General features: G+C 39.8%; 1 long non-coding RNA gene across 7 annotated transcripts; it reads right to left on the reverse strand.

Moving 5' to 3' along the window:
* Nucleotides 1–226: 226 nt before the first annotated feature.
* On the reverse strand, nucleotides 227–18,844 carry LOC144007956 (uncharacterized). Of its 7 annotated transcripts, none has more exons than XR_013280480.1 (27): nucleotides 18,746–18,844; nucleotides 18,271–18,670; nucleotides 18,128–18,181; nucleotides 18,012–18,051; nucleotides 17,905–17,941; nucleotides 17,788–17,844; nucleotides 17,656–17,716; nucleotides 17,510–17,586; nucleotides 17,358–17,419; nucleotides 17,222–17,299; nucleotides 16,974–17,069; nucleotides 16,514–16,653; nucleotides 16,374–16,439; nucleotides 16,261–16,315; nucleotides 15,462–16,180; nucleotides 15,342–15,397; nucleotides 13,379–14,072; nucleotides 13,244–13,292; nucleotides 13,054–13,127; nucleotides 12,782–12,915; nucleotides 11,195–11,278; nucleotides 6,224–6,309; nucleotides 5,613–5,821; nucleotides 4,052–4,144; nucleotides 3,372–3,519; nucleotides 1,604–1,693; nucleotides 227–1,074 (listed from the first exon to the last, which is right to left on the reverse strand). It is a non-coding gene; the product is annotated as an uncharacterized LOC144007956 (long non-coding RNA). The 7 variants fall into 7 exon arrangements; XR_013280478.1 differs by having other exon boundaries at nucleotides 18,124–18,181; XR_013280479.1 differs by having other exon boundaries at nucleotides 18,128–18,187.
* Between the last annotated feature and the right edge of the window lie 296 nt (nucleotides 18,845–19,140).

A 19,140-nucleotide genomic window follows, 5' to 3' on the forward strand; every position in this document is an offset into this window, starting at 1 on the left:
AAACAATGCATGTTTAGCATTCATACACAGTGAATTTAATTCTTGATTAGTTTGACACTTTAGTCCAACTGGGGACATTAAACATTTTTAAAGCTATTTTAATTTATCAACATTAAAAAATAAATAGTACAAGTGTTCACTTCAACCTTTATTGGACCACAGTCATCGAACGCCACAAATGAAATTGCCCTTACTGACTATTCATAAATAAACAGCCTTAAGTTAACCCTTCAAAAACAACCATCCAAAGTCAAGGCAGGAATGTGTTGAATGAATGAGCTACCGGTAAGACGCAAGGTCAACACGGAAATTAATGTAGCGTCCATCATTCAGAGTACAATCAATGTTTATTCAATTGTGCTTCCATTATGGTTTAAGATCAGCAAATTTGGCACCCGGCCATTAGCAATTTTTGTTTCTTTCATTACAACCAAATTAAAATTAGGCCCAATTGTTTTTCTGGTGCAAACATGATCAAACGTTAAAAATACTCAGTTGCCCAAGCTGCATGATAATGCTCCATTCTCATGTTATAAATATATAAAGTGTAACCAGTCAAGCCCATTTTCAAAATAGATCAGGGATGTCAAACTTTACTCCTAATGGAAGGTTACAACAATTACATCAATAATCTGCGTTTAACTATTTTAAAATTACTGGGATCTACCTCGGAAATATTCCACTTGATATATATAAAAAGGTGTATTTACCACAAATGCTTCTAGCAGGTGGCAAAATTTGCTATGTTTATATAGTTTTGGTTATATTGACATCGCCGGAGTAACTTGGAGATCTCAACTAATTACAACCAAGACACTGGAATCGAACACATTCAATTTTATTTAAAGTTCTCCACACAGTCATAAATTACTGTTATGGCATTTCACAGAAACATGACACAAGAGTCAGACCAGCCGAGGCTTACCTTCTACAGCTGGTGCCTGCGGTTGGTCTTCACCGAGTGCCATGAATCGGGCGCCCATCACTTGTCGCCTGCTGCTTGGCTTTGCTTTGGACTCTTCTTTTTGGTTGGGTAGAAAGATTTGCTTGACTGTAGCTTCACCGACACTCGCCCTGCAAAATAGTTCAAAAACAAAATTACAGAAAAACTGCAGTAACACACGTCACAACAACAAAAGAACATTTAAACCGCAACTAGGCGGAAGGCTAGCTAGCCAAGAGGCTAGCTTAGCATGCTAAGCTAGCCGAGAGGCTAGCTTAGCACGCTAGCTGGCCACGAGGCTAGCCTAGCACGCTAGCTAGCCACAAGGCTAGCCTAGCATGCTAGCTAGCCAAGAGGCTAGCTTAGCATGCTAGGTAGCCACGAGGCTAGCTTAGCTTGGTAGCTAAGCATGCTAGCTAGCAAAGAGGCTAGCTTAGCATGCTAGCTAAGTTAGCTAGCTCCATTCCCCGTGTGGCGACGGGTGGAAAGGCACCGCTGACTGGCTGACAAGCAGGTCAGCCACCACCCTCCCTCCCAAGACAAACCTGCTTGCCAGCCGGCCAGCGATACCTTTCCACCCGTCATTGCGCAGGCAACGGAGCCAGTCCTCAAATAGAGGAAGGAAGGTTGTGTTTTTTTTGTCATGTGAACGAGTGTTACCTGGTGTCGTGCATCAGCCGGCTCGTCCGCAACGTAAAACAGAAGCCCTGATTCGCCTGGTGCAGATCACTTCATCTCGACCCGTTTGCCCTTCAAAACAGATCACATGAAAGAAATCTGTTTGTTTTTATTTACACAGACAGCATAGTATACAAGATTTTTGTCAATCTATTTTTTAAAGGCTCTGTACAATATTCTACACTACACACAAGTCTAAAACCCAATGTACCTTTTTTTTGTTGAAGGGGTGCATTTTTTAACAATAAAATGGACTTGAAATGCTAAGTCAGGGGTGGCAAACTGCGGTCCTTGAGGGCTGGTGTCCTGCAGGTTTTGCAGATTTCCCTACTTGAAGTGTAGCTGATTCCAATAAACAGGCTTGTTATCGGGTTTCTGCAGAGCTTGCTGATGAGCTGATCATGAATCAGGTGTGTTGAAGGGAAATATCCAAAACCAGCAGGACTGTGGCCCTCAAGGACCAGATCTTGGCACCCCTGTGCTAAGTACTTAAAGTAATTTGAATGTATAAGTTTTAACTGCATCAATACAGTATTTTGAAAGCCTAAGTTTTGAGTGTATAAGTTTTGACAAAGTATTTTGAATGTATAAGTTTTGAATATAAAGTATTGTGAATGTATAATTTTGACAAAGTATTGTGAATGTATAATTTTGACAAAGTATTGTGAATGTATAATTTTGACAAAGTATTGTGAATGTCTAAGTTTTGACTATAAAGTCTATATGACAATAAACACTTTATAAAAGCTCCCATTTTAAAATGTATCCTATTTAGCCATCAACAGGCAGATGCCCAATATCAGCCCACTGCTCGGGAAACTCCCTTGACTTTAACAGCGCAAGGAGAGCAATGCACCCGAAACAAAGCATGTTTAGCATTCATACAGTGGATGTAATTCTTGCTTAGTTTGACACTTTAGTCCAACTGGGGACATCTTAAAAGCTATTTTTTTCTCTCTCTCTCTCTCAACATTAAAAAATAAATAGGACAAGTGTTCACTTCAACCTTTATTGGACCACAGTCATCAAATTAAATTGCCCTTACTGACTATTCATAAATGCACAGCCTTAAGTTAACCGTTCAAAAACAATCATCCAAAGTCAAGACAGGATTGAGTGAGCTAGCTACCGGTAAGCCGCAAGCTCAACGAGGAAATTAATGTAACGTCCATCATTCAGAGTACAATCAATGTTGATTAAATCGTGCTCCCATTAGTGTTTAAGATTAGCAAATTTTGTTTTTTCCATTACAACCAAATTAAAATTAGGCCCAATTGTTTTTCTGGTGTAAACATGATCAAACATTTTTAATGTTGCCCAAGCTGCATGATAATGATCATTCTCATTTTCTAAATATATAAAGTGTAACTAGTTAAACCCATTTTCAATGTAGATCAGGGATGTCAAATTTTACTCCTACTGGAAGGTTACAACAATTACATCAATAATCTGCGTTTAACTTTATTTTAATTTTACTGTGATCTACCTCGGTAATATTCCACTTGATATATATAAAAAAGGGGGGCATTTACCACAAATGCTTCTAGCAGGTAGCAAAATTTGCTGTGTTTAGATAGTTTCGGTCATATTGACAACATCGCCGGAGTAACTTGGAGATCTAAACTAATTACAACCAAGAGACTGGAATCCAACACATTCAATTTTATTTAAGGTTCTCCACACAGCCATAAATTACTATTATGGCTTTTCACAGAAATATGACACAAGAGTCAGACCAGCCGAGGCTTACCTTCCACAGCTGGTGCCTGCGGTTGGTCTTCACCGAGTGCCATGAATCGGGCGCCCATCACTTGTTGCCTACTGCTTGGCTTTGCTTTGGACTCTTCTTTTGGCTGGGTGGAAAGACTTGCTTGACTGGAGCTTCACCGACACTCGCCCTGCAAAATAGTTCAAAAACAAAATTACAGAAAAACTGCAGTAACACACGTCACAACAACAAAAGAACATTTAAACCGCAACTAGGCGGAAGGCTAGCTAGCCAAGAGGCTAGCTTAGCATGCTAAGCTGACCGAGAGGCTAGCTTAGCACGCTAGCTGGCCACGAGGCTAGCCTAGCACGCTAGCTAGCCACGAGGCTAGCCTAGCATGCTAGCTAGCCAAGAGGCTAGCTTAGCACGCTAGGTAGCCACGAGGCTAGCTTAGCTTGGTAGCTAAGCATGCTAGCTAGCAAAGAGGCTAGCTTAGCATGCTAGCTAAGTTAGCTAGCTCCATTCCCCGTGTGGCGACGGGTGGAAAGGCACCGCTGACCGGCTGACAAGCAGGTCAGCCACCGCCCTCCCTCCCAAGACAAACCTGCTTGCCAGCCGGCCAGCGATACCTTTCCACCCGTCATTGCGCAGGCAACGGAGCCAGTCCTCAAATAGAGGAAGGAAGGAAGGTTGTGTTTTTTTGTCATGTGAACGAGTGTTACCTGGTGTCGTGCGTCAGCCGGCTCGTCCGCAACGTACAACAGAAGCCCTGATTCGCCTGGTGCAGATCACTTCTTCATCTCAACCCATTTGCCCTTCAAAACAGATCACATGAAAGAAATCAGTTTTTTTTTATTTATTTTTTTTATTTACACAGACAGCATACTTTACAAGAGTGACAAATTTGACAAAAATCTATTTTTATAAGGCACTGTACAATATCCTACACTACACAAGTAAAATCTAAAACCCAATGTGTTTTTATTAAAACGATGGACTTGAAACGCTGCCATGCTTCGTAAAACAAAACCTTGATTTGCTTGGCTCTGGTAGCTTCATCTGCACTGCAAAACGGATCACAGGAACAAATTCTCACTTTTTTTGAAACATCACACACAATAGTGAAGGTTTTAGTCACTAATATCTATGCATTTAAGAAAAGCATGCTTTATTTTTAATACATAACCCATTTATAGCAAAGTAAGACTACATCAGTTCTGGTACTCCCTTTGAACATGTAAACTACACTTGAACTATGCCAATCCACTTTTACAACTTATGTTTAATAAAGCACCATTCCCAATGTCAATCGTGCATTCCTGTGAACCCAATGACAGTATAGCAGTATGTTGATATACTTTTATTTAATTTTTTTTAATGTAATCAAACACAAGTACAAAGCAGGAAGTCAACGAATCAAGTCGGCTTTGCTGGACACTTAGTTTTTTCAGCGTACCATGTCTTAGCACTGATGCAGCATTCACACCAAAAGCTGGGGGGGACGACGACGACGCATGCTGGTCAGTGTATTTACTTAAACGTACCGACCCAGAAGTGTTAATTATCCATGCCAAAGCTATTTTTAGCGAAACTGCCGGCTGCGAGATTTAAAAAAGCGCAAGTGCCATCACGTACCTCAAAGAGTAAATACTGCCACCGTTGTATGTAACTAAGTTTTAGTTCTTAAATAAATGCTTAGTTTTACTTTAATTTCAGGATTAATTTTTTTTTTCTTTTTTTTTAATGTGTATTACTTGTGGGCAATATTAAAAAAAAAACACCATGGGCACAACGTCACTCCGTTTTATATCAAAACAAATCTTAAAAAATTCATTTAAAATTATCCCCAAAGGCTCATGCATTAAAACCAAAGACTAAAACCAAGTACATTTTTGCTCTAATTATAGTTTTATACACATAAAATGTAATTTGTTTTCATTTTTAAAAAGCGTCCGTTTTTATTTTATTTTGTAAACTAAATTGTTTGAATTTTAGTTTTTTCGTTAACTGAAATCAACTTTAATAGCACCTGTGTTTTGACACCTTCCCTTCTTACTTTGACCATCTCCAAACATTGTTTTTATTTTATTTGAACTGAGTCAAATGCCATTTTTAACATATGTCATGGGCCACTAAAAAATGGACAGCAGGCCGCAAATGGCCCCCAGGCCGTAGTTTGGACACCACTGTACTAGATGCTAACATGCTACGGGTGCCCACAGGACAACTTTGTACAAAGTGCTTGCTTACAACGACTGACCCAATATGTCGCCCACCGCTTACCTTCCACAGCTGGGGCCTGCCGTTATCTTCACTGAACCCCATGATTCGGGCTCCAGCCACTTGTCATCGATTGCTCTGCTCAAGATTATTTTATTTTTTTATTTATTTTATTTATTTTATTTATTTTTTTGGTAGCTGGAGGGTGGCAGACTGGCTGGGTTGGAAGGTTCGTTTGATGCTGGTAGCTTCTTGATCTCGACCCATTCGCCCTGCAGAATACACAGCAAACAAAAAATTACAGCAACAGCTGAAGTAACACAGATCACAGCAACAAAAGAAACTTTTACTCCGCAACTAGGCGGCAGTTAGCTAGCCAAGAGGCTAGCTAGCTGGTTAGCATGCTAGCGTGTTAGCATGCTAGCTTAGCTAAGCTAGCTTAGCAATAGCTAGGTTAGCTTAGCTAAGCTAAGCTAGCTCCATTCCCCGTGTGGTGACGGGTGGAAAAGGCACCGCCGACCGACCAACAAGCGGACCAGCCGCCAAAAAAAAAAACGGCGGCTGACCCGCTTGCCAGCCGGCCAGCGGTGCCTTTCCACCCGTCATTACAGGGAATGGAGCCACAACAAAAATTGTGGGAATGAAGATTTTGTTTTGTCGTGTGAACTGGTTACCTGGTCTCGAGGTTCTCATTCGCCAAGTTCAACGGAAACCCAGATTTGTTTGACGATGGTAGCTCCTTCATCTCCACCCACCTGCCCTGCAAAACATCACAGGAATTAAAAAAAAAAAAAAAAAAAAAAAAAAAAAAAAAAAAAAATTTATTCTATTACACCCACACTTTAGAATAGTGCCAATGTTTTCACCTAATCAATTAAAAACAAGATACTTCAATATTCAACACTACATGCTTAACTCATTTGCTCCCAGTAACATGTAAATGTTTTTTTTAATGGAAGTGTCCCAAAGACGTATTTATACGTTGTTTTTTTTATGGTTGAGCATACAGAAGGCTTTGATGCAGCCTCTCAACTGCAAAGAACGGTTGCAAAAATGGTAGTCATTACACAAACGGCCAGCAGGAGGCAGCAGAGCAAAGGAGATCAACCAGGGCCATCTACAAAAAAATCTAAATGACTTACAATTTTAAATAGATTTGTGAAAATTGATGAAACTTAGCTCTCTTCTAATGCTAATTGCTGCAAAACAGAAACGGATAGAAACATACTTTGTTCCTAATCTTTCTTTTGGTAGGTTCCATGCTTTTATAGCAATATAACAATATTCTGTGGGACTTGCAAAATCAAAAATCAAAATCCAGTAAAACAGCCGGGCGCGAACAGGATTGCTTCTGTGAAAACAGCTGGGAGTGTGGGATAGTTCGGCTTTTTTGACACCATTTCATTCTCACCTCCAGTGTGTGCAATCAGCACTGACCTACCCCTGACAGCATTCTATGACAAGTTCTGGTCCGGTGTTGGACGAGAGGAAAATAGTCCAGCAAGCTGGCTGGTGTCACAGCAATAAAAGTGTTTTTCTTCTCAAAACAATTTGTGTTCAAAATTGATACATTAGCATCATTAAAGTCCGCATCACTGCGCGGCGCCCTGTAGGCAGCTGATAGTCGCACCTTCCGCCGTCAAAAAGACAAACTTCTAGATGTGTGCGTCAGTCAGCTGCATGCGGGGCGCCGAGATACGAACGAACAGAAAAGTAGTGCCGGCGGTAATGACGTCTGACTTTGTTCAGAAAAGGAGTTTAGTGATGCAAATGTATCACTTTTGAACACATTGTTTTTAGAAGAAAAAAAAACACTATTTCCCGTGACCCCAGCCAGCTTGCTGGACTATTTTCCCCTCATCCGACACCGGACCAGAACTCGTATCAGAGAACGCTGTCAGGGTTAAGTCAGTGATGATCGCACACACTAAAGGTGAGGATTAAATAGATTTATGTCAAAAAAAGCTGAACTATCCCTTTAAGTAAAATCTAAGGATAAATGTAATGTTATAGGGTGCTTTTTTTGAAAAAAAAAAAAAGTTCCTGTGCTTAAGATGTTTAAATGTTCCAACATTTCTAAATTATTCAACCCCCCTGGAGATAAGTTTCTGCATGCTTTACATTTGTTTAATTACATCAAATAAGAACTTGTCCAATACACGTCGCGTATATTGCAATTTTTTTTATGACCAAAAAAACATCCTTTTTAGTAATTTTCACGGACAAAATTAGTCAACCCTCCACAATTAACTCTTTACAACCTATTATCTCTTGGAATTTGGTGTGAGAACACATGTAGGCGTCAACAGAACCTTGCCGGTCTGAAATTTAGCAAATGTAAATAAAATGTGACACTCTTCCTCCTTCCAGACAGTCAATGATGTCTTTGCTAAGTGGTGAAGTCCAGGTGACAGCCAAAAAGGTCAAGAGGGGAGATCATTTCCATTCATGAGCAAGGAAAAGAAAAATAACTTTACAAGAGAGAGACAACTGGAGGCCGAACCGGCAAGTTGAAGAAAAAAAAAAATTTAAAAAAATGTGGAATTGCTGTGGATAACTCAAGCAAAAGGTGGGGGAATCCCCGGATGACAGCTGTGCAACTGTGATAGTCAAAGTACAAGAACAGTTGACTCAAAAGCCCACGTTTGAAGTCTTTGGTCGCTCAAGATGTCAGGCGAAGCGAGAACTTCTTTGGATACATGCAAATCGACAGCATGTGCAAGGTACCATCAATTCAATCAGGAGATCGTGGGTGTCAAATTTGATACAGTCAGTGATGATAAAGCTTGACTGACGGACCTTCCAACAACAATTCCAAGCATGCCTCCAAATCTTAGTTTGGATGCCGACAAAGTGTTGGAAGATTCAAACTTCTTCAGAGAATCGCTGATGTGTCATGAAGACGACAGTTGCTGAACACAAGGCAAATAATGTGAAAGAAGAAGTGCAGGCTTTTTCCACCCGCATGAAGAACGGGCAAAGATACCAGTTGATGGCTGCAAGAACCTTGTGGCAAGCTACATCCCACATCTGAAAGGAGTTACTCCAAAAGTGTTGTACTACTGTCCCAAGTACCGATGCAACTAAGGGGTTGAATAATTTGGTCAATGAGGAAATTAAACCAATGTTTAATCGTACGTTACAAAAAAATAAAAAAAAATTCTAAACTAATTTGGGTTGCATTTGTATTGTAAGCCCATTCCCACCAGTAAATAAGTTTTTTTTTTTTTTTTTTTTTTTTACACGTTCAAACGGGGGGATATTCTATCAGACTTCCATGCGGCACTTTGCACCCTCCAGTGGCGAGCAAAGTTTGAAACAATTATGAAGACCACGTCACACTCAACGACAATCTAAGTCAGGGGTGTCCAAACTTTTTCATTTGAGGGCCACATAGAAAATCAGAAGGATGCAAGGGCCACATAATGTTATGAAGAGAAATTATGTTTAGTCCTAAAAATTGTACAAATAATTTGTGCTTTTGCATATTTAGAAAAATGCTACAGTATATAAACAATTTGTAATATTGCAGTAGGGTTATATAGTTTTGGAATTTTTTTTTTTTTAATTGGGTAGTTTTAAGTGTGGTTCTGTTTATTTTTTACTAGTTTTAGTTCTTAACTCATTTGCTCCCAATAACGTGTAAAACGTTTTTTTTAATGTTCTAAGTGTCCCAAAGACGTATTTATACGTTTGTTTTTTATGCTAGAGCATACAGAAGGCTTTGATGCAGCCTCTCAACTGCAAAGAACGGTTGCAGAAAGGGTAGTTATTACACAAACGGCCAGCAGGTGGCAGTAGAGCAAAGGAGATCAACCAGGGCCATGTAGAAAAAAAATCTCAATTACAATTTTGAACAGATTTGTGAAAACTGATGAAACACATCTCTTCTAATGCTAATTGCTGCAAAATGGAAACAAACTTTTTCCTGATGAAAGAAGAGACTTTAATCTTTCTTTTGATAGGTTCCATGCTTTTATAGTAATTGAATATTTTGTGGGCCTTGCAAAAATCAGTCAAAATCCAGTAAAACAGCCAGGAGCGAACGGGACTGCTTCTGTGAAAATGGCTGGGAGTGAATGAGTAAACCCTTAGTTTTAGTTTAGTTTCAGTATTAGTTTTATTTATTTTTTAAATATGTATTACTTGTGAGCAATATTCAAAAAACACCATTGGAGCGACGTCATTCTCGTTTATATCAAAATAAAAAAATCGACGAAGAAACATTTAAAATCATCCCCGAAGGCTCATGCATTAAATTAATTACCAAAGACTAAAACGGACATGTTTGCTATAATTAGTTTTTTTTTTAAGTTAGTTATGTAAACATGAAAATTTATTTATTTAAAAAAAAAAAAAAAAAAAAAAAAAAAATCTTTGTTTTTATTTTATTTTGTTAACGAAATCATTTTGATTTTTAGTTTTCATTTTAGTTAACTAAAATGACGTTTAACAGCACCTGTGGTTTTCGACACCTTCCCTTCTTGCTTTGACCATCTCCAAACATTTATTTTATTTGAACCAAGTCAAATGCCATTTGTAGCACATGTCATGGGCCACTAAAAAAAAAAAATGTACGGCGGGCCACAAATGGCCCCCGGGCCGTAGTTTGGACACCCTGATCTAAGTCTTTATTAAAGCGAGAATGGGAAGCGCAAGCCCTCCATCGGATTCAAATGTCAGACCATTTTTACGTGCCGTCGATGCAGGCGCATCAACCAAAATGAGCGTAATGGCAATCCGAATAAACCGTTGGTCACCCGTCCAGTTCGTGCAACCTTGCTTCAACGTGATGGGCTATTATCGCATATCGGTCTATAACGCCACAAATCACATCATAATACATGTTGCCAAGTACAATAATTTAATAAAGTCGACTTTTAGATACTCGCTGAGTGTGACGTGGTCTTCATAACTGTTTCAAACTTTGCTTGCCACTGGAGGGCGCAACGTGCCACATGGAAGTCTGATAGATTTCTCTTCCCCCTACTGGCGGATTCTTGTTTGAACATGTATTAAAATTTTAAACAAATAAAAAAAATAAAAAATCCACTGGTGGTTTGACAGGAATTTTTTTTTTTTTTTTTTTTTTTTAAAAAAATATACCTCTTTTTACTGGACAGAATGGGCTTTCCATTAATTTGTCCTTATTAAAAACAAGAAAAAATATATAAAGTGCAATGTAAGGTTAACAAGTCACGCTAATCGATGCAATTAAGAAAAGCATGTTTTGTTTTTTTTATTTAATACTTTATTGAATACAAATAAGATTGAGAACTTCTTGCACTTCTTCCTACTCCCTTTGAAGATTTAACCTCCATTTGAATTCCCTTTACATGCAATGTGTACAATAAAGCAGTGGCACATTTGAAAAACTAAACAAGCTGTAAATCATACATAAATGTAATTTATACAAGCTATATGCTCATTTTTTTTTCACTTTTATTTTTTTATTAAGACCCAACATGTCCTAATCCTGTGATGTGCCGGGGTGCGGCCTAAAGGGGACCAACTAACAGGTCAGTCGCAAAAGGAGGAGGCGACTGACCTGCTTGCCAGCAGTGCCCGTTCCACCTGTCATTATATGGGAAGGAGCCAGGACAAAACGAACGAAGGTGTTTGTTTTGGTCATGTGAACTAGTTACCTGGTCTCATGTCAGCCAGTTCATCAGCAACGTAAAACAAAACCCAGATTACTTTGGTCGTGGGTTGCTTCTTGATCCATCTGCCTGCAAAATAGATGACAAGAACAAAATTTTAGAGCGTAGAAGAGTGCCCAATTTTAATAAAAAAGGCACAAAAAATATTAACTACATTCATAATGATCTAAAAAAAAAAAATTAAAATAAAGTTTCTTGATTGGTACATTTTGGAAATATGAAATTTCATTCAAATGCTGCGCTTCCTGTGTTTGAGATAAAAAAAAAGTTCCAAAAATTACATTCTTCAACCCCTCTGCTGACAACTTAAACACTTAGTCAGATTGAACAGCTTGTCAAATACTTAAATTCTGTACACTATACTAAGAAATGTCTTTTCCATGATTTCCACAGACAAAATTAGCCAACCCCTTCTAAATTTTATAACTAATTGATCTCAAGGTGTTGAAGACCTGTAGGCAGGCAAACATTAAGCACAGGTAAATCAAATGTGATCTTCTTCCTGCTTCCAGTCGATGGTGGCTTTGCAAAATGATTCAAGTCCAGGCAAAGAGGTCAGTTTCATTCATGAGCAAGGATATAAATATAAAGATGGCAAAGAATTATTTCGAGAGACAACTGGAGGAAGAATTGCCAAGTTTTAAAAGGCAGTGGAAATCATCCTGGGTGCGGCAGAAAGACCAGGCTGCCCGTGACTGCTTTTCCATCTCTCAAGCAAAAGGTGGGGGGGGAAGAATAAAAATAAAAAATCCCCAGATGGCAACTGTGCAACTGATATTTGTCTGAGGATGTCCTCAACTTTCAGCCCAGATGATGAAAATGCACATTGAGAGCAAGTCTTCCACGCTAGAATTGTAGGCGCTCCCAAGTACAAGAAAAGTGGACTCAAAAGCACATGTGGACAAAGCACAAACATCCTGGAATGTTCTTCTCCGGTGCAAAAAATAAAAAAAATTTGAACTCTTCAGTTAGGCAACATTTCTGGAGGGGAAAAACAAAGGCAAAGAAAACTTAAGCTTGGGAGATCCAAGCTTGGCCCTGCCAACAGGACAATTGCAAGCATGCCTCCAAATTTGTTTGGTTGCAGACAAAGTGCCGGAAGATTCTGAAGTGGCCATTATCCGACTTAAAATACACTGCCGTGTCATGAAAGAAGACTGTCGCCAAACACAAGGCCAACGTGTGAAAGAACTGGTGGCCTTTCGGGCAAAGATAGCAGCAAGAAGCTTGTGTCACGCTAGATTTCTAATCTAGTTTCCATTCCCAAAGTGTTGTATTACTCCCGAGTACAGATGTGACTAATTTTGTCAGAGGAAATCACAAAAGCAACATTTATTGCGACACAATATAAAAAGTAAAAATGTATACACATTACCTTGATCCCTAACCAAATCTGACTCCGCAACCTTGAAACACAAAATGGTGAAATGGGGGTGGGGAGGAGCTGTTCCTCTAACTTAGAGGAACATAGAACGTTTGTGTGCAGTGTAGGGTTAGACTCGAACCCTACACTGCACACAAACTTTCTCCTGCCATCCTCACCTAAGAAAAAGCCCTTGTGTTAACACTCACCACACGTGTGCAGCTTGATCCTTGACTTGTGGAATTGTTCCTTTGCCTCATTCCATTTGGCTCCGCTTCCACCCACAAATGCAATTTCATCAAATGCCTCCCACCTAACCATCGCAGCATGCCATGTCAAAATTCTAGTAAGACAAGAATAGAATATTAACTGTCAATATTTTTCTCAAAAATAATCATTGAATGTAAGGTACTTTAGACGAGTTTTGTAATTATACTCTGAAAAGCCATTTTAATTCAAAGAGCAAGTCTGGAAAACTCACCTGGAACCTCGACCTTCAAATTTATTTATCGCCTCCAAACAAGTAACGTCAGTGCAAAGTAGTTTAAGGGTAACCTAGAATAGAAGGTACAGCATTAACACACACACACGCACACAAAAAAAAAAAAACATTGACATACCGGATAAAAAAAAAAAAAAAAAAAAAAAGAAAGAAAATGTGGTAAACCAACCAAACTGAGTTGTGGTCAACCGCCGTCGCGTCCCTCGAGTGTGAAAATCCTGCAACAAAACAAAGTAACATCGTGAAACACGGGAACAAACATTTGCTGGTGTTTACTTAGATGACGGTCGCCGTTTTGCCGCACCTGTGCGCTTCACTTGATGAATGGCAAATACCCTCGCGCACACCCGTCTCCAACAGCAACGCCAACGTTCTTCTTCTTCTGCTTGTTGAACGGCGCTTTGCACACTAGCGCCCCCTGGTGACTTAACACTCAACCCAACTTTATTTATAAAGCGCTTTCAGAACAGGAGTTTGTGTAAACAAAGTGCTGTTTAACATAAACATCAGTTTTGCCACAAGAACAAAAGCAAACATTTTGAAGTGTGAATACAGTTTTTTTTTCCAAGTAAATACATTTTACAGTGAACAAATAAGTAGTGAATAAACAAATACATAAAGTAGACTAAACCACCAAGATCAAATCTCATGTTGCGCCAAAAACAAAGGAATACTGTTTTGAGGGGGGAAAGAAAAAAAAAAAAAGATAACGAGGGGGACGGCCTAATATTTAGTGGTAGGTCGTTCCAAAGGGAGGGACCGAAGACCCAACATGTGCCGAGTATGGCCTATAGGGGACCCACTATTAAGTCAGTCGCAGGGGGGGGGGGGGGGGGGGTGCCCCCGTTCCACCTGTCATAGGGAATGGAGCCAGGACACAAAAAAAATTTTTTTGGTCATGTGAACTCGTGTTACCTGGCCTCATGTCAGCCAGTTCATCAGCAACGTAAAACAAAACCCATATTACTTTGGTCCGGGTTGCTTCTTGATCCACATGCCTGCAAAATAGATCACAGCAACAAAATAGAGCGTAGAAGAGTGCCCAATTTAAAAAAAAAAAAAAAAAAAAAAAAAAAAAAAAAAACTAAAAATATTCAACACTACATCCATAATCTTAATATTTTCTCTTCAAGGGTACATTTAGGGGGAAAAAAAAAAAAATGAAGACATTAAAATGTTGCTGTGCTTCCTGTATTTAGAGAAAAAAAAAACTTTTCGTGTTCCAAAAATGTCATTATTGAACCCCTCTGCAGCTAACTTATTCAACACTTTATTCTTTAGTCAGATGGAACAACTTGTCAAATACACTTCTTACATTCTGTACACCATACCAAGAAATGTCTTTTCCATGATTTCCGCAGACAAAATTAGCCAACCCCTTCAAAACTTTAACCAATTTATTTCCAGGTGTTGAAAAAGACGTGTAGGCGTCAACTGAAGCTTGGCGGTCAAACATTAAGCACAGGTAAATTTAAATGTGGTATTCTTCCTGCTTCCAGACAGTCAATGGTGGCTTTGCAAAATGATTCAAGTCCAGGCAAAGAGAGGTCAGTTTCATTCATAAGCAAGGATATAAATATAAAGATGGCAAAGACTTATTTTGAGAGACTGAGAGACTTTTAAACTGGAGTTTAAAAAGGTAGTGGAAATCATCCTGTTGTGGCAGAAAGACCAGGCTGCCCGTGACTGCTTTTCCATGTCTCAAGCAAAAGGTGGGGGGGAAGAATAAAAATAAAAAAAATCCCCAGATGGCAGCTGTACAACTGATATTTGTCTGAGGGATGTCCTCAACTTTCAGCCCAGGCGATAAAAATGTGCACATTGTGAGCAGGTCTTCCACGCTAGAATTGTATACACGGTGTTTTGTTTTTAACCTTTTTACTACTATTCACACCGATTTATATATTATAAGACAAAACTATAGATTATCACTTGGGGGAAAAAAAAAAAAAAGCCTTGCATTGTCATTTAAAAAACAATGAAATAAGATGCCTTAGTATATACACGCCGTTTGTTTTATTCAAAAGTATGATCATTTACCAAAATAAATAAGTCTTCCAATACATGGCCCTTTTAAGCTAAAACATAGCATCCATACCACAAGGTTTCCACTACTTGAAATCACAATTTTATTTCAAAACACAAAAGGCACATTTGGAACATACAAAATTGAAGTGTTGTCGTCAGTGCCGTAGCATCTGCACATTTATTGTTTGCCAACGCTAAGGAAAAGAAAGTTGTCTTAACGTGTTAAACATTTCACTTGCCTGTAGAAGCTGTTCATCTTCACTTGATGCGTGGAATCGTCCCATCACTCTGCATCCTGCAACAAAAAATAAATAAAAATACACACAAGTGCAGGGTTTTTATTTGCCATCTTTTGTTACCTTTGTCCAGTCTTTGCTTTCATCCGGCTCCTCTTCCATCTTGCTCAATAAGCACAAGACTGACACCCTCAAAGACACAACAAGCTACTCTGGATCCAGACAAACCAAACTCATGCCAACAATCCTTTCCAAAAACAACTCAACCACAGACACGTGTCCAACCATCAGATTTAAAAAAAATAAAAATAAATAAAAAAATAAATAAAAAATAAGCACGTTAGTGCAGGGTTTTTATTTGCCATGTTTTGCTACCTTTCACCAGTCTTTGCTTTCATCCGGCTCCTCTTCCACCTTGCTCAACAAGCACAACACTGACACCTTCCTGAAAACCTGACACCAGCTTCCAACTTGACACCCTCAAAGACACAACAAGCTACTCTGGATCCAGACAAACCCAAACTCATGCCAACAATCCTTCCCAAAAACAACTCAGACACGTCTCCAACCACCAGATTAAAAAAAAAAAAAAAAAAAAAAAAAAAAAAAAAAAAAAAAAAAAGGAGAAAAAGGGGGGGAGAAAAACAAACAAAAAAACAAACCAAAACAAAACCTCCTGCCCTTGTTACACCACATCATCAACCTCAACCACCAACAAACCTCAACAACCAACAAGCCTCCACTCAAGGCAAAGCACAACTGCGCCCCCTACAGACACTGGACTGCGTGCACCACTACACTACACTTATGAAACTGCTCCTTTTCTTCTTCCCATCCAAGCCCTGCAAAACAAAATAGAAAACTACAATTATTGTTGTGCCACTTAGCATATTCAATGCACATGCTTTCCATTACATGTTACCAGCATTTCCATTCTGCTTGCTTGTACTTGTAATCCGTCAGGCGGCTTCTTTACACTGCAATACAAAAAACAATTAATGTACACATACTATAACTTTTATTGATTTTACTGACATTTGTACTTGTGTCCCTGTTAGTCTCCAATGTGCTTCCTGTTGCAAATGTTCCTCTTCCTCCAACCTGCAACAACAAATGAGTACATAACTGATGTCACTAGCTTATTTCAATGGCGTCTACTTCAACAGTTACCTTACCCGTGTCCAGCTTCTCTTCCCATGCAGCTCATGCGCGGTCGCCATCTTGCCGCACCTTGTTGTACGCCCGTCTGAGTTCCCGCCTTGATACAGTCAAACATAGCCTGCCCTGGTAGTTTCTTTATCTCGACCGATTTGCCCTGCAAAACAGATAAAATTACAGCAATGAGACAACACTACACAATTTCTTGTTTACTCCACAACCAAGCGGCAGTCTAGCCAGCCAGGTTAGCCTAGCATAGCTATCCAGATTCACCTAGCATAGCTAGCTAGCTGATTAGCATGCTAGCTTAAGCAAGCTACATTCCCATGGTAGCGACAGGTGAAAATGGCACCTTTGGACGGACAGAGGAAGGCGACCGACCTGTTTGCCAGCCAGCGGTGCCTTTCCAACTGTCAACACGGATTGGAGCCACGACAAATGTGGGAAGGAAGGTTTTGTCTTGTGAACAAGTGTTACCTGGTCTCGCGTCTCAGCCGGGGTTCATCATCCACGACGTCAAACACCAGATTGGTTTGGTGCCGATCACTTTTTCTTGCTCTCGACGCATCTGCCCTGTAAAGCACGTCACAGGAACAAAATCTGACCTTTTTTAAACGCTTTTCATTCGGCAATGTTGCCAAAACTGCTTAATTTTTATTTATTTTTTTACGTGCATCCAAAGTAAGTTTGAAGCTGTCCCTGAACCATTTGGAGCCTCTACCTACCTTTCCTGTTGACGAACGCACAGACGTTGGACTCCTGCGCAACTTCACTTCTCTGCTCCTTTTCTTCCCATCCACGCCCTGCGAGAAAAACCCGCTTGTGCCATTTTGCATTTTAAATGAGCATGCTTTTCATTACATGTTGCCAGCGTTTCCATTCCGTTTGCTTCTACTTGTCATCTGTCAGGCGGCTTCTTCATACTGAAATAAAATTAAATTAAATTAAAAACCCATATTGACTACTGCATTTTTTTTTAATCACTTTGTTGGTTTGAGTGTCAATATAATCACCTTCATGAAGATGTGAATCAACTTGGCGTGTCTTCATTTGACAACTGCAGCTGTTCCTCATCCCAGCAATCAAAGCCCTGTGACAAAAAACAAAAACTACAGTTTCATGCCACGTGTAAATCTTTGCCACATTCATCCATTCTTACCCTTCACCCGCTTCTGATTATTCAAGGTCCCCTTCTGTCCCAAAACGGCGGCTCCTCCACCCTGAACAAACAAACGAGTGGCATTAAAATGGCAACTTGAATCCACTTATCGCTTCAGTGAGTCCACTGCACCTTGCCGGTGATCTTGTCCGGGCTTTCATTTTCATTGCATCCAGCACATCTTCAATTCTGCAAAACACAAGCAGACTCAACACTCGTTTGCACACTTGGTCTATTGATTAAGCTCACCTGGTGCTTCTTTGCGCCATCACACTCTGCTGCCAACCTGCCAGCAAGTTACAAGGGAGACATGAACCACTCATTTTTACTAACATTATTCTTCATTTGTTTGTTACCTTTGTCCAGTCTTGCCATTCATTGGGATCCTCTTCCACCCTGCCATTAAAAAAATAAAAATAAAATAAAACAAAATGAACGTACATTACGTTTGTGACTGATTTTACTGACCCACAGTTGTACTTGTGACCCTGTTGAGTCTCCAATGTGCTTCCTGTTGCAAATGTTCCTGTTCCTCCAACATGCAACAACAAATGAGCGCATGACATGTCACGAGCTTATTCCAATGGTGCGTCGACATTGACAGTTAACACTTACCCGTGTCAAGCCTTTCAGCTCAACATGCGCGGTCGCCATCTTGCCGCACCTCGTTGTACACCCGTCTAATGAGCTGCAGACTTGACAGTCTAAATGGGCTTAACAACCCACCGCCCCCCAACCAGGTGACTCATTTTATTAGACAAATTGATATATAACCCCCAACCTAACAACTAAATTCCCAAGTACAATGCCATTAGGTGTCCCCGAAAAAAAAAAACTAAACAAAAAAAACAAACAAAATTAAATAAAATGCTGGCCAGCATGACAAAAAAACAAACAAACAAAAGTTTGAAACGGTGGCAAAAGAACGAGCGAGCGAGCAAGCTAAACGAATTGTCGGTTGTCACTTGATGTGCGCGACACTCAAACGCTGTCGTGTCCCTCAAGCGTGCACATCCTGCAAGAAGCAAAACGTCGTGGTTAGAAAAGGGCAACAAACAAACGCCAAACATTTGCTGGTGTGCGCACCTACCTGCCAAAAAGGCCACGCGTGCGGCCGCCATCTTGCCGTCCATGTCGGACAATCACTCTCACGGCGCACACCTGTCGCCTTATAAGCTGCAGCCCTGACGTCAATCCACCAATCAAATTCTTCAGCTTCGTGCACACTAGCGCCGCCCGCTGGCCTGTCATCAGGACTGCAAAAGTGTTGCTTTTCACGCCGGGACAATAACGTGAACTTTTTTTTTGTTTTGTTTTGTTATTTTTTAATTATTCGTATTTATTTCATTGGCAGGATTGTTGCCAAAAATCTCACTTTAACTGCAAAGTCTGAGTTACTGAGCGTTTGTATCTATTTTTTGTCTTTTTTTTTTTTTTTAAACAAAACAAATTGTCAATTTGTGTCTCGTGATATTTTCTCTTTAC

The sequence above is a fragment of the Festucalex cinctus genome, chromosome 19 (genome assembly GCF_051991245.1).
Source record: "Festucalex cinctus isolate MCC-2025b chromosome 19, RoL_Fcin_1.0, whole genome shotgun sequence".
Taxonomy (NCBI): domain Eukaryota; kingdom Metazoa; phylum Chordata; class Actinopteri; order Syngnathiformes; family Syngnathidae; genus Festucalex; species Festucalex cinctus.